Below are 13,524 nucleotides of genomic sequence, written 5' to 3' on the forward strand. Positions count from 1 at the left end.
CTCATTCCTTAGCTGTGTTGCAGGCCAGCAGCCTGATGCTTTTGAAAAGTGACCTGCTTAGGCACATATGAATAGTGAGAAAGTAGCACATAAACTATGGTGGTAGTTGTAGTAACCATAGGTGTATATTTAGTGTTGGATTAAACCAACATAGAGTCATTAAAACCGTGAACATTACACAAGTGTTTGCTTAATCATTTTTTGTTGTCAGTGAATCTCCTCTAGGGAATAATAATTGGATTTAAGCCTATAGCTGTAACTAATTTAACCCTGTATCCATAACTAATTACTTTTCAAAGTCACTTGAAAAGTTCTGACTATATTTTGTGCTTATGTCTTATTTCAGCTGGAGGGGGCTTACAGTGGTCCAGCAGCTGTATTTTAGTCTTTGCCCCCATCCGCACCTGGAACACAAGGAAAATTATACTGATGTACTAGTTGACAGCCGTGGTGGATGGGGTGTCCATCAAGATTGATAAAGCCAATGTAAGGGAAGCCAAAATAAAAAATAGACCATGGTAGCTAATTCTGTTTCTTTTCCCTTCTTTCTCCCGTAAATATTTAACATTTAACAGATGGTTAAGCTGAAGACTATTCTCTTGAGTTGGTTCAACAGGCTCCCATATTATCATTATTTATTTATTTATTTATTTATTTATTTACTTATTTATTTACTTATTTATTTATTTATCAATCAATCAATCAATCAATCAATCAATTAATCAATTAATTAATTAATTAATTAATTAATTATATTTTTACCCCGCCCCCCCTAGACAGCGTCCACTTGGGGTGGCTTACAAATGTCATAAAATATTATAAAATACAACAAAACAGCGTAATCATTAAAAAATTAAATCAATAATATGGTCTGTTCAAGATGGGGAATGATAGAACAAAAAGATAGAATTTTCTCTACCACCCTTTCTAGCGGTGCCCAATTTCCCCTTAATGGATCAGCCTCTACTGCCTTGCAGGATGGGTGAAGGAAATACAGAAGTAACAGAAAATGACTGAGGCAGTACAGTAAGCTCACCATGGATAGGAGGGGACATTCTAGTTCCTCTCTGTCTGTAGTTGTAACTGTCAGACTCCTAAATGTGGAAGACAATGACTCTAAAGAGAGACTATTCTCCCTGTCATTGAGGTCTGATTTTCTAGGTCCCAACTCACATGGAGAGCCCTCACAGATACCAAAGTTATCTGTCTTAAGACTCAAATGGAGCGGAGCCTTCTTCTATCCATGGTAAGTGTACCATGGATAGATAATGCTTGTACAGTGGGGTCTCTACTTAAGAACGTCTCTACTTAAGAACAATCCAACTTAAGAACAGCTCCATTTGCTAAATTTTGCTTCTACTTGAGAACAGAAATCCAAGATAAGAACAGGAAAAAACCTTTCCTGCTCTTTTTTTAACCTTAGGTCATCTTAGGTTAAAAACAAATTCTCCCCCTAGTGGTAGAGTACGTATTAACCAGCTTTGCATTAGTTCCTATGGGAACTAATGCTTCAATGTACGAACACACCTCTACATAACAAAAAAACAGCCAGAATGGATTAATTGGTTTTCACTCCATTCCTATGGGAAATTTTGCTTCAACTTAAGAACGTTTCAACTTAAGAACACCATTCCAAAACGGATTAAGTTCTTAAGTAGAGGTTCCACTGTAGTTTCTATGGATGGGAAAGAGCAGATACGGATTAAATGGTTTTCAATGCATTCCTATGGGAAATGCAGATTCAACATAAGAACTTTTCAACTTGAGAACCACCTTCCAATACGGATTAAGTTCTTAAGTAGAGACCCCACTGTATAGTGCTAATGCAAGTGAAGCACTAAACATTTAAACAGCTTTGTACGTAATGCACGATTATCTGTTAATTTCAAACAAAAGAGCATTGTTGCATGTAAAGAACAATTCAGTAGGTTGTAAATATTAATTAATTAATGTAAAATATTTTTACCCCGCCTTTCTCCTTAAAAGGACCCAAGGCAGCTTACAACAATTAACTAATTAACTAAATTAACTATGCTAAAACCAAGATTATGGTTGTGAGTAGAAGGAGAATAAAGCACAAATGGTCTCTAAATGAGCACCCTACAGAGCAAGTAGCATGCTATAAATACCTTGGCATAGTCTTTCATTCTTCAGGATCCTGGATTACTCATGTAAACCATGCAGCAATGAGTGCCCAGAAAAATACTGGGGCAATAACAAGATTTATTCATAATGTTGGGGGTAAACATGTACCATTGGTAATACAAGTTTTTAAGGCCAGGACTATTTCACAAATGCTTTATGGTTCTCAACTATTTGCTTACACTAATCTACGACCTCTGGAGATTGTTCACACCAAATTTGCGAGAGCCATTCTTGGAGTTCCACCTTGTACTTCCAATGTGGCTCTTCACTTAGAGGTTGGGCTAATATCCATTAAAGCACGGGCAAAAGTCCTTATGTTGAAATAGTGGCTTAAACTGATTTTCTCATTAGAAGGCTTGGCCCCACTGATCCTACTAGATTCCTTTCAGTCGGAGTGGAAGAAGCATATAACTGAAGAGATATCGAAAATTGGCTTTTCTCCCAGTATACTTATAGCAATGGGTCTTACAGATGCCATTAAAGCAGTGAAATTAAGGGTATGGGACATTGAACTACAGGACCATGTTGGCCAGTTAGGGAAATATAACTTTCTTAAGAAATCTTCTTTTATCACTTCCTCGTATTCAGCCAGCACTATGTCATCTAAAGCCATTAGGGCTTTCACACTAGCTAGGCTCAATGTCTTTCCTTCTAAGCTTCTGGAGGGAAGATTTCGAGGTTTGCCTGCATCAGTTTGTCTCTGCCCTTGTAAAAATGATAAGGTTGAATCAGTTGGTCATTTTCTCCTTTTCTGTTCTTGCTATCGGGATCTCCGTATGGAGCTTTTATCACCCATTATTTGTAAACCTCCTGGGAGATCAGAGGAGGATTATGTGCAGTGGCTACTCTCAGACAATGCCCCTTATATCACAAGACAGTTGGTCAAATTCTGTGCTGCAGCAATGGTTGTTCGTAAACAGATGTTTGGGTAGGTGACTTTAGATGGATAATATGTTTTTAATATAACACTGCCAGAAGTTTTACCAATATTAAGGATATATGATGTTATTAATTGGAAAGAAGGGGTTTTATCATGTTTTATCATGTTTTAATTGAATTTTATTATCCTGCCTGAAACAATAACTGTATGTGCCTATTTTATACTGTTTTGGTTTTACTGGTCTTAGACCATAATACAGTACTACTACTACTACTACTACTACTACTACTACTACTACTACTACTACTACTACTACAATTAAAAGGCAATATTTAAGAAGAAACAAGCCAGTATTATATTAAAAGCAGTCAATAAAATCTTACAATAACAGCTATTACATAGGGTTAAAAAACCGTAGGACTGGAAACATTAATAGGGGTCATCTAGTCTGGCCCAATGATATGGTAAATCTATGGCTAAAGAGGCACTTTTGTAAAAGAATAAATGAACCTTAGAATCTGATATCTGGAATCAAACAAATACGTTACAAAAGAAATAGCAGGGTTGAAGGAGGATTTTTTTTTTGTTTGTTTCATAAGAAATGGCTCAAAGAGAAATCATTCTTAATGGCTGAAGCTCTGTGCAGTCGGGATGATGTTGCATATGGCAGGTTACTGTGACAAAAGGCTTCTTCCTTTTGCAATTTTGGAGGGTGCAAGGCTAATGCAATGCATTAAAACTGCATGCACCCAGGAAGTGGTAGTCTGCTACTGACATCTGTCCCATTGTGCAGGCAGACCCCACCAAATAGGATTTTGGCCATTATCTCACATACTGGGGGATACTTAGAATAATGCTCCTAAGACTAAGAAGGAGCAGACCATGTTTCATTTTGCCTTTGAGCTGCAGAGCCGCCACCACACACAATACTTATATCAGAGGTGATCCTGCTGTGTAACCTCTTATGCTTCTTTGCCTTAAACAGACACCTGTCTATGAACAACACACACACTAATTATTCCACCTCCGTTAAGCAAGCCTGCTTTGTAGGCTGTTGTGTTTTGCCGAAGTCAGTAGACTGTGAGGCAAAATTGATATAAATCCAGTGATTTCAGATTTGTTAAATTAAAAAAAAAACACAAACATTCTTACCTGATGTTTTTGTGGATGCTTTTGTATCCATAAAATCACTAGGTATTTGCAGCCTCACTTGGATGGCTACAAAAGGAAAGGTCACATTTCCTTGGAGGAGCAAAGAGGCTGGGGCTGTCTTGTTGGCAAACTCCTCTGATGCATCCTTCCCTTGGACAGCTGCTTCTCTTCACCTTGCAATTATAAGCATTTTGATCAGAGGTTTCCGGTTCCCACTTTATATCATTGTCAATACATGTTGAATTAGATGCTTGAACCTGGCAGACCTTTTGAGGATGAGGTGGGGGAAAGTAACGTTACTCCTGAGATGGATAAATAAAACATTTCTTTAAGAAATTTAAGAATGGCATCATCTTAACTTAAAACATAAGTACCACAGATTAAGAAGAATGTGAACCAATGGGAACAGGTCTAGACAAGAGTGACCAGGATGACTCATGGATAGCTCTGGGGTTTGGGTTGAGAGTTTGATTCAACCTGTGTCTCCTTGACAGGGGCTGGATTTGATGATCCATAGTGTCCTTTCCAGCTCTGCCTTTCTAAGATTTTGAAGGATGTAGAAATCTAGCTGTGTGAGAAATAAATGGGTGAGCTGGTTTGTTTAACCTGGAGAAGAGAAGACTGACAGGTGATATAATAGCTGTCTTCTAATTTCTGAAGGACCGTCACATGGATGATGGAGCAAGTATGTTTTCTGAAACTTCACAGGATAAGACCAGAAGAAAGGAGATTTCAACTAAGCATTAGGACCAGCTTCCTGACAATGACTTCCTTTTCAACTGTTACCACCTGTATTGGACTCTCCTTCACTGAAGGTTCTTAAACAGAGGACCTCCAGTGAAGGAGACGTTGGATGGCCGTCTATCAGTAATGCATTGGCCATGGATTTCCTGCTTTGACAGAGGGTTGGAGTGGGTTATCCTTGGGGTTCCTATCATTTTCTATAATTTTTTTTTCAAATGAAAGAAAACAGCATTATTAGTTAACACAAAAAGAAAATCTGGCTTGTATGAAATAGTGGAGAAGCTCGTAATATCACACATTGCTAAGGAGGTCACATTCAAACAGCGGATGCTTGTTTCCATGTTGAGGTACTAACTTAAAGAGAGGGAATTTATTCTTATGGATCTCAATATTGAGATAAGGTGGGGGAATTTAACATGCTGAATTTATGTCAGTCTCCTTAGGTACAGAAGCCCTGCGAGGAAAACGTCAACTGCAGCTGTCATAAGACTGCATTGTAAAATACATGTCTGAAGCAAGAGCTTCAAACTGAGCTTCCGTCATCTTGTGCAGCAAAGGTAAACTATAGGACATGGACCAATTTTAATTGTGACTTAGAAAAGAACTTGAAATGATGGATGCTGAAAAAAACAGTTTAAAATACTGTATTGTGGTTCGGTGATGGATTATTTTGTCATGTACTGTTGGCGAATATGAAGAAATGTTTAATTCTCCAAGGTATCAAAAACCCATTGGGGATTTGTTGGATTGTAGAACAGTAGAGCTGAACAATATTGGAAACCTAATAGTAAGTACAAAAATAAATATAGTGAGGGAGACATCCTGGTATCTTCCTGATTATAGTGTGCAACAAGCACACAAAGCAGGGGTGAGGGCGGCTGTCTGTGTCAGAGATAATAGCAGAGCATGAAATTAGTTTAGTCAAACACATTATTGCATTTTGAGCTGGTAAACTGAGCCATAAGCTGCAGCTGCATTGCCCTGAGTGTGCAATGATTCAGTGCAGTACGATTAACAACGTTTAGGCATCCTTCAGTCTCGAGAGACTATGGTAACGTGCTCTGTATGGAGGACTTGGAACAGTGTCTAGTGTGGCTGAGAAGGCCAATTTGAGAGTGACCATTCTTTCCATATTGAAGACAAATACAGTCTTTCCCCTGTCCAGCTCCCTGACTTTGCTGCTTTCGGGACTGCCTCTTTGCCTTGGCCTGCAGCACAGGACTGAGAACTGATTCTGCTGTGTCCACTCCACTTTGTATAACAACTATTATTTATGTAGAAATAGTACTTCAATTGTCATGTTTACTGCTTCCTGTCCAACCCCCCTTTTTTAAGTGTGTTGTTAAGTCTGCAAGCAAAGCCTCCGTTCTTCCATTTTTGTATAGGAGTTTGAAATTCAAGGCACTTAATAATTTATGCTAATAGAATTAAATAAATCCTGTTTCTTTTCTTTTCTTTTCTTTTTCATGCAGGCTAGTGAAATACTTTCTTGAGGTCATACATTGAGGAAGTGTGTGGATAATGGTTTGGCCGCCAGTGTAAGAATTGCTTTTGCATGGGAAAGGCGATCAATTCTGAAAAGGAGAATGTGACCTGCCCTCACCCCTGTCCCGATGTAATACATTTCATGCCTGGGCCTATCATTATAATCTCTCCTTTCCATCTCACCTTCTGTCTCTCACACAACTTGGTGGAGTTCCTGGGAACTCTGAAGCTTGCTCCCTTTTTTGGTGACGTGTTCATTGGTGGTGATGTTAAGGTTGTTACGGTGTTGTTTGCAGTTTTGGCCCTAAAGGGCCAGTCTGATAACCCAGATCTGAAGAGAAGAGGCAGCCATGTTGGTATTGGCAGGGGTAATGGGTTGAGCTCCCTCTGGCTGCCCCTCCTGGCTTTAAATCTGCTCCCCTCCCCTTGCATATTGTAAGAGATTGGCATGACCCAGTTCTGAAACATGGAGTCACTGCTGTCATGACTAATTTGGCTATTAACCTGCTCAGTAGGACAGACATAGATATTGTGGTCATTTCGATGGCTAAGAGCAGATGATGGTATTCTATTTCAGTCCTTCCTTCTTCATCACCCTGTGCAGCCACTGACACACGTTTCTGCTTTTTAAATGTTGTCCAGTATCCCAATTAGCAAGCAGTAATCCTTCAGTCGTGAGCAAACATCTAAAGCAGGAGGCATCTTCTCTCCCAGGTCACAAAGAGAGTGGAGAACACATTACAGTACATGAAAGCACAATGGTGAGCCTGTGGGTGCTGCTGTGCCCTCCTGGCTTACTTTGAAGGCAGAAAAAAAGAGAGCTGAAGTTAGAGTCAGTTTTGCCCACGTGGAGGGCAGATTCATTTTATTTTGCCCTGCCTGTCCAATCCGTTTTGCAGCCTGACAAAAAATACAGTAGGTTTCAATCAGAAGTGTTTTATGCTCACAGAAATGATCTTAAAGAGGTATCCATGTTTGTCTGTTTCAGCTAGTATAACAAAAAATAAAGGCCCCTGACAGCTTTAAGAATAGTGGGGCTGTCCTGGATTGTGGACTGGAATCCATGAAACCTTGTGCTAAAATAAATCTGTTAGCTTTAAAAGTGTTGCATTTCTGGTAAAAAAATTGTTACCTATACAGAAGAAGTAAAGAGACTCACAAAGGAGAAGAGCTACAAGTTCCACAGATGGTCAACCCCTGTCTTGTTAACTGGCACTTAAAGTCACTCTTGAGACATTTGTAGGAGAAAGAATTTAAAAAATTCTTTACTTACAGTTGCTTGAAGCTATAGACTTCTGTATGCTGCTTTCTTTATTGCACAGATATTTAGCAACCAACCAACCAACCATATAAACTGCAAACAACTTCCACCAACAGACTAAACATGGGGGGAGAGTCCTCTTTGAAATCGAAGTCTGGAAGGGAACGATTGGTTTGTGCTGGATAGACAGACAATAATCACAGCCCAGAAAAGTCTTTCCCAGTCACACAAACAACATACAGCATATGAGGCTGCAAATAAAACTCCAATAAAAATGTCAGATGACTTGTGGTTTTTGGTTCTGTTTTGCTTTTATCATACATCACAGAAATTATGGCTCAATATTTCCTTACCTTACTAATCTCTCTCTTTCACTCTGTTTCTCTCCTACTTTGCAAAATAATAATAATAATAATAATAATAATAATAATAATAATTATTATTATTATTATTATTATTATTATTATTATTATTATTATTATTATTATTATTATTATTATTATTATTATTATTTGGTGCTAGATTAGGACTTCTTTATTTCTTCAACTATTTGGATTGCAAAATGTTTAAGCCTACAATATGTCTTAGCTGCATTCTCAGTTTTATTATCTAAAGTTATAGATTTAGTCTACATTTTATTGTGTTGTTACATAAATAGTTACTGATATTTACTGTTCAGTGCCTTCAGAAATTTTGAGTGAAGAAAGGATACACATTCACGTTATGTGCCCTTAAATTACTGCTTTTGCCAGAACTGTCCCAAACACTTTGTCAGGAGACCTTTTCTTGACCTTTTTCTAGTTTCGAAAAATGTCTCACTAGACTTGTTTAATCTTTCTTCCTTTGAAACTACTGCTATTTTTAACTCAAAACATTTTAGATTTGGGAAACTGACTTACTGGCTGAAGATCACCAAGGTTGCGGCTTAATATTTTGGCAGAACAAATGGAGGCTGTTGTAGATGTGGTTTCTTCTTTGCCTTCTCCACTGTCAGCTTTCGTCAGCTTGCGGGAAGTGAGAAGAGCCCTGATTGATGCCATAAAAGTGGTGCTAAAGAAAATGAGACCCGGACAAGTAGGGCCCAGAAGAATCAAATCATATACTTTTGTTTCCCTGTAGGATACTACAACTCAAGAGCAAATGCAGTCAACGCACAGCCCTCCAGTCACTTTTGGACTGCAGTGCCCATAACCCATAGCCAGCATAGTCAGTAGTGTGTGGAGGGGGTGCTGGGAGATGCAATCCAATGACCCTCAAAGTTCTACACTCTGACCTCCCCAGTAGGTGAGATTTCCATACTCTAACCTCTGTATCTCAAAAGTGCAGTCTGTATTGGGTCACAAATAGAGACGAGGGTACAGTATTTGTATTTGTATTTGTATATGAATACGAATATCCCCACACAGCTGGATGCAGCAGTGTCCATTCATCCGCTGCTGCCTGTAGCTCCGCTCTCCCTTCAAATCTCTCCAGAGCTCATGGTTGACTATCCACTCCTGGCAAAAGGAGGGACGGAGTTTCACTGCCAGGCTGAAGAGTGGATAGCCGACTGTGAGCTCTGGAGCACTTAGAAGGGAGAGCGGAGCCAGCAGCAGCAGATGACGCATGAGTGGACAGTCCCGCCTGGGGGGGGCGGACCTTCATTACATCCAGCTGTGCGGGGGATATTCTTACACAAATACGAATATCCCCATCTCTAGTCGCTAATAGTGTGTGCCTGGCTTTTTGTAAAAATTGGTGTGAGCTACATATTTGGGCTAGACCTGAAGGTTTGGTATGAATTCCAGAAAGCAATTCAAACAAATTATTGATGGCTGATGGCTGGATGCATGTCTAATAATGTTTGACTGAATGTGTAACAGGAAGCGATGGGCATTTTTGTGTTTTTTTGTTTCCAAAGAGGAATGGATGATCATGGAGCTCAAAAACGCCAGTGAATGTTAATGAGCTGCAGCTGGATAGCCGTGTGAGTCCATTGTAGCAAAACCAGAGTCAATGGAGCACCTGGAAGAGCCACAGATTTATTGAAGCATAAGATTTCACTAGCTAGAGCGCACTTCATCAGATGCTTGAATAGTTGTCTGCCGCTAGGAAATATAGGTATAGAGAGAAGTTTGTGCTAAGTGGGCCTTTCATACATGAAAAAAAAATGCTCATATGAAAAGTTGTCCTTCCTTGTCAGGAATGTATCTATATAAATTACTAAGGCTTACCCTTGGCCTCAGTTCCAGGTCCCAAATAGTGTTGGTTCTGCTGGAACACAAATGGCAGACATCCGTTACTGGAGAATGCAAGACCTACGGTCTTATTGTTGCCATTAATCCTGTGACTAGGCCTTTAAAAAGCCAATTATGGGGTGGCTGTCTTACAGGAGAGTAAGGACATCACAGGCATGCTTTGATCTCTAGATGTAACAAGGTTCAAATATACTTTTGTTTAGGCGGTGAATGGAATAAACCATGTATTTACTATTTTCCCATTAGGCTTTGAGTTCTGAAACCTCTTCCTGGTTTTCAATACAATAACACATGGCTTTAAATCTAAACAAAGCTATAGAGAATTCAAGCAGTCTTAGCGCTAAGCTACAGAATGCATTTAGTAAGAAGCATGCAATTTAGCATCCCTTTAGGTAACCCTATATGGCCCAGATCAATTTCAGGACCATCACATGTCCCAGCTAGTCTCTGACAGCTTTTTCTTCAAACTCTCTCCATCTCGCAGGGTTAAAAATTGAAATGCACTCTTTTTGGCACCAATAGTCAGAGGACTTGAACCATATGCTTTTTGCCAACATTTTAAACAAACAAGTGGAGTTCTTCACTTACAGGGTATCTCTCCTGAACAGAGTGCCTTGCCAGTATTGATCTACATTTTGCATAGCTTGGTAATCTTTACAATATGCTTGTAAGGTAGGTTGATATTAATAATAATCATATGCTGTCAAGCAAATTCTGACTTATGGTGACCCTTTTCAGGGTTTTATAAGTAAAGAACACTCTGGGATGTAGAGAAGCAGTAGTGCCATTTTTGAGGGGAACATGCCTTCAAAAAAGCAACATGTTTTAGCCATAGAGGGAGCTTTTTTCTAAAAAAACAAAAACAAAAACACACAACAACCAAAAGATGGGGGTTAAGGGCTGTGAGAGCAGCCCTCCATGGGCCAGATAGAGCTGGAGATTAACTTTTCCATGCTGAACAGCATCCTAAAAAATTGAAGCACAGCTACCACCTGCAAACTGCAAAACCAGTCCGGGTTATCACTGTACGATACAGAAGGGATTCTTTCTGCTTCTTAGCACAATTCCTGACACATCCTTTAGTTTTTCTGTGCAGGAAGAATTCCAGATGAAGTGTAAAAAGTGCTCTCCAGCACAGCAGAAAAATGCCACAGCTTAATGATTTACGTCACACTTTCTTGCAGCATTAAATCATACAGAATTAGTACAGAGCGCTTCACAATCGTTATTTTTACCAGACACAAGTTCACATTTAGTTTTGCAGTTGAGGAAGGGATGCCAGGCTGGTTCCTTCTCTTGTCTTTTGGCTCAGTGTGATAGTTCGGTCTTACATAACCAAAGCCACACAATGAAGCAATTTAGGTTTTACTTGTCAAAGCAACCATGCAAAAGATAAATACAGCCCCTTTCCAGCAGTAACAACACTGTAAGTTCTACAGCCGGCATTTCAAAATTCTGCAAGCCCCACGTCCCACAAACAAACCCAGCAATTGGAAAAATGTGTCCTTTACGCAGGACGAAACTCAGAATGGTCAAAGGGCTGGGAATGCTGGAAGCTGCAGTCCAGTAATGTAATTTTTCCGAGCTCTGAGCCTCCCCAAAGGAGGAAACAATTGTAGGAGTCACAGAGAACTGGGAGAGACATTGTGAGAACATTGCTGAAGAGGAAATCTTTTGCTATCAGACAGCAAAAATTCGAAATCAGACCCTTTATTCCAACTATGAACTGCCTGGGTAACCCTGAACATCCCTTTCATCCGGCAAAAAGTGGGCAATAATAGCAACCCGGAGCTTGCTGAATAATTTAGTCATTTGGGGATTTCTGGCTGTGGAGCCAGAGGTTGAGAGCTCAGTTCCCCACTGCACTCCTCCTGGAAGTAGGGCCAGCCTGTGTGACCACGGACAAGCCACACAGTCCCAGGGTGCCCCCAGGAAAAGGGAAGGGTTAACCACTTTTGAGTATTCTCTACCTGGAAAAAAACTGAAAAGGGTCTTCATAGCTCAGAATTGACTTGACAGGACATGGTTATTAGTATCTTATGCATATGCATTTATTTAGACCTTGGGAATACTATAGACCTCAGGAAAATTTGTATCTTTTCTTATCCTCTTTGCCTCTTGTGTTTTTGTTTGGTTGAAGGACTGCTGATGCATATTTGGACAGCCTGCATTGACAATCTTTGCAGCTCCTCTTTCTCAGCCATGTGATGTACTTCTGTGTATTTTGCTTCTACAGTATATTGATGTTCGGTCGCTTAACCACTCACCTTTCTCACTGTACTTCATCCTGTTCCTTATCAACTGCCTTATAGGTGACTTGTGTTTGTCCTAGCTGGGCATCTTAGTCTGAATTTCTTCTAAGCTTGACTTCAGGACTGGCTGAATTCCACCTCTCACCTTTGGGTCAAGCCCCGGTCAGAGTTTCATGTGATCTCCCCATGCCACAAAGCATTTGAACAAGTCCCAGCTTGTTGAAGAAATTGTTTGGTATATTTAATTATGAAATTTTGCAGCAGACGTTTGCTGCTCTAGGAACTGCTCTGCTCTGCATTCTTCTTGGCAAAGGTTGGTGCCTGCCTGCCTTTGCTAAGGCCCAGAACTGACTGTCGCAGGGAGATTATTGGGGACACTGGGTGCGTGCGTGTGTGCTTGCGTGCTTGTGCGTGTGTGTGTAAGATGTTATTTCCTTATCATAGAATCAGAAAAGTGAAGTTGGAAGGGCCATCAAGTCTAACCCCCTGCTCAATGCAGGAATACAATCAAAGCTTATCTGCCAGGTGATTAAGTTTTTCTTGAATGCCTCCAGTGTTGTGTTTATAATACAATAAAATCAGCTCTTCAAATACATATGTTGTCATCTTCATCCTGGATTGAAATAATAAAATATATTTTGTAAAAATGTAAGCTTTTTCTGCAGCATCTGGGAAAAATAACCATGCAGATCTTGTGTTGGTCAAACATGGAGTATACACTTGTGGTGATGATGCCAAGAGACTGAACAAGACATTTCCAACAGTGCTGGAGGCAAACTCCTCTGAAGCGCACACAAAATATCAACTGGAAAAATTCACATCTCCACAGCCAGTTGGTGAACCTTCCTCTTTAGAGGGCATGGTTACATGCACGTTGGTATTGCATACTGATGACTACATACACATTCATTCATTCATTCATTCATTCATTCATTCATTCATTCATTCATTCATTCATTCATTCATTCATTCATTTAGTTATACCCCGCCCATCTGGCCTATAAGGCTACTCTAGGCAGCTTCCAATATACTATAAACAATAAAATAATACAGAATTACCTAAATCATACCATGACAAATACTACATATACAAAAATGATTCAGCAAATGATAAAATATTCAGGGTTTCTAAAGTGACAAACAACAAGTAGATTTGGGGCCCATTTATGAGCCCCAAAGTGCATGTCCATGTACAACAGGTGTGGTGGCAACCCACTATGTGAGGCAAGCACAGGTTCAGACCATATCAACAGTCTGCACACATAGACTGCAGTGAGCTTTACAGCCCAGCCCCATGTATGTTTACCAAAGGTAAGAATGAATTAATACAATAGGGAGTTAATCTCAGAGTATTTCAGGTTGCCGTTA

General features: G+C 39.8%; 1 protein-coding gene and 1 long non-coding RNA gene across 5 annotated transcripts in view; both read left to right on the forward strand.

Annotated features, from left to right (window-relative positions):
- Nucleotides 1-618, forward strand: part of LOC140705721 (uncharacterized) — a 41,911-nt gene extending 41,293 nt beyond the window's left edge. Inside the window, exon 2 of the long non-coding RNA XR_012085200.2 lies at nucleotides 347-618. This is a non-coding gene — a long non-coding RNA (uncharacterized LOC140705721). The remainder of the gene's footprint in view (nucleotides 1-346) is intronic.
- NHS (NHS actin remodeling regulator) overlaps nucleotides 1-13,524 on the forward strand; it is a 301,101-nt gene that overhangs the window by 46,642 nt on the left and 240,935 nt on the right. The window lies entirely within an intron of this gene.

This window comes from Pogona vitticeps, chromosome 3, assembly GCF_051106095.1.
Source record: "Pogona vitticeps strain Pit_001003342236 chromosome 3, PviZW2.1, whole genome shotgun sequence".
Taxonomy (NCBI): Eukaryota; Metazoa; Chordata; class Lepidosauria; order Squamata; family Agamidae; genus Pogona; species Pogona vitticeps.